Raw genomic sequence first — 2,791 nt, 5'->3', positions numbered from 1 at the left:
CCGCAAAATAAATCTTTTGTTATTAGTTTTATTCAGTGCTCACAGCAGGTACCAACTCATGGATTAGCTTGTGGTCTCTCGGGACCTTAAGCACCGTGTGACGATCAGGTTGTACCCCCGAGTCGTTACATAAAGCTCCATTTAATAGTCTACCCTCCTTAAAATTAATCAAATCAAAACATCTCTCTTAAAGATCAAACCAAAACAAGTTATTTACTCTCTATTTTGGACTTTCGATTATGACAAGAGAGCTACATGTTTTATTAGCTAGCTCACAGGCATCATAATAGTTATATGACTTGCGAGTTGAATTTCTTGCTGATCTACAAGCTCGTTAGTCTTGAGTTTGGACCATATTAGACTAGTCTTCGCTTCTAACATATAAATATGTATACTTGAAATATATTTTGATTAATATTTGTCAAATAATTGCTTATATCTATGCTCCCTCAAAATTTAAGCTTTTAGCATTTTTCACTGTGATTTAAATTATAGAACTATAAGCTTACATAGAGTAAGAAAAATGATTTTGTGGGAGATCAATATATTGGTGAGTGAATTGTAAAAGTGAAAGAAGGGAGCATGAAATGGTTGAGCCAATACACCGCTCGTTAACCATCCAATAATTACTAATTCGAACCGAACCAACCGATATCTTATTGGTTGGCTAGTGAATTAGTATATTTAAAAGTCGATATCCGATAAGTCAAACCGTTAAGCATATTTATCCGGTTGATCTTCCCGATAAGCAACCCTAATATATGAGCCAAAACTTGGATGAAAAAGACATTAGTGAGCTAAACTTAAAACAAAAGATATATTTGGATATTTTCCCAAAGTTTAGGGTCTCAAGTTATTATGATGATCAATTTATGAGTTGTATCCAAAAAGGAAAATAAGAATTTTGTTTAATTTTGAAAAAAATTGGTCTAATAAAATTGGTTAAAAAAGAGTTGTCGATCCCCGATTGGGGACTCAAAAATCAACTCTCGATCCCAACTCGAGCTCCAAATCGAGAGTCAATTCTCTATCCCAACTCAGGATCTGATCCTGGTTCTGCTACTACCCATAACCTGACTTGAAACCGAACTCAAAACCCAGACCTAGCTCCAGACCTTAAAACTAAGGCTCTAATCTAGGACTCGATTTCCAACCTTGATCTGAGACCTAGCTCAAGGCATGACCCAGAACCCAAATCAGAGACTTTGACTCGAAACCCAACTCTCGACCTCAGTTCAAGACCTGATCCCGAGGTCTTGACCTAGTATTTTGACCACGGGGTCCCAACTCAACCCTAACCCCAAGCCTAAGACCCGGCATGAACCAAAACAATTCCAACTTTGAAGCTCAAATTTGCCAACAATAGAGCACTTCCTAGCCTCTTTATGGACTTATGGTATGATGTGGAATCACAAGGAGCTCACTATTTCATGTTCTATTATGACCATTTGAATTATCAAATTTGTAATTTTCTGTTAGAAAATTGGATAAATCCTTTCCTTTCTTGTATAACTAGAGGTGCATGGCCCGTGTCAGCATGGGTCCAACACTATAAATATTTTTTAGCACTAAAATTTGATATTGATGAGATACAAACATAAATGTACATTGATTTAATTAAATATTATTAATTCTGATATATAAATGACTTATAATAATTAATTAGGGGTAATATAGTAAAAAATATTATTAATTCTAATGCATAAATGACTTATAATAATTAATTAGGGGTAATATAGTAAATCACGGAGCAATTAGGGGTAATATAGGCAGACATGTCATCTATTTTTTTAATTAAATATTATTAATTTTTTAATATATAAATAACTTATAATAATTAATTAGGGATGATATAGTAAAATTACGGTTAACGCAGTTGAAACAAACGTCATAAATATCTATTTTTTAATTAAATATTATTAATTCTAATATATAAATGAATTATAATAATTAATTAGTGGTAATATAATAAAAAATATTATTAATTCTAATATATCAATGACTTATAATAATTAATTAGGGGTAACATATAAATCATGGAGCAATTAAGGGTAATATAGTAAATAACAAAGCAGTGGTCGAAACCAAATGGCTTATAATAATTAATTAGGGGTAATATAGTAAAAATATATTATTAATTCTAATATATAAATAATTTATAATAATTAATTAGGGGTAATATAGTAAATTACGGAGCAATTAGGGATAATATAGGCAGATATGTCATCTATTTTTAATTAAATATTATTAATTCTTTAATACATAAATGACTTAGAATAATTAATTAGGGAAGATATAGTAAAATCACGATTAAAGCAGTTGAAACAAACGTCATAAATTTCTAGTTTTTAATTAAAGATATTAATTCTAATATATAAATGACTTAAAATAATTAATTAGGCGTAATATAATAAAAAAATATTAATTCTAATATATAAATGACTTATAATAATTAATTAGGGGTAATATAGTAAATCACGGAGTAATTAGGGATAATATAGTAAATGAAAAAGCACTGGTCGAAACCAGTGCAGGCAGAGACATGTCATCTAATTTTTAATTAAATATTATTAATTTTTTTAATACATAAATGACTTATAATGATTAATTAGGGATGATATAGTAAAATCATGGTTAAAGCAGTTGAAACAAACGTCATAAATATCTATTTTTTAATTAAATATGATTAATTTTAATATATAAATGATTGATAAAATTAATTAGGGATAATATAATAAAAAAATATTATTAATTCTAATATATAAGTCATTTATATATTAGAATTAATAAT

The sequence above is a fragment of the Capsicum annuum genome, chromosome 3, assembly GCF_002878395.1.
Source record: "Capsicum annuum cultivar UCD-10X-F1 chromosome 3, UCD10Xv1.1, whole genome shotgun sequence".
Taxonomy (NCBI): domain Eukaryota; kingdom Viridiplantae; phylum Streptophyta; class Magnoliopsida; order Solanales; family Solanaceae; genus Capsicum; species Capsicum annuum.
The sequence above is the reverse complement of the archived record's forward strand: the minus strand, read 5'-3'. Positions refer to the sequence as shown.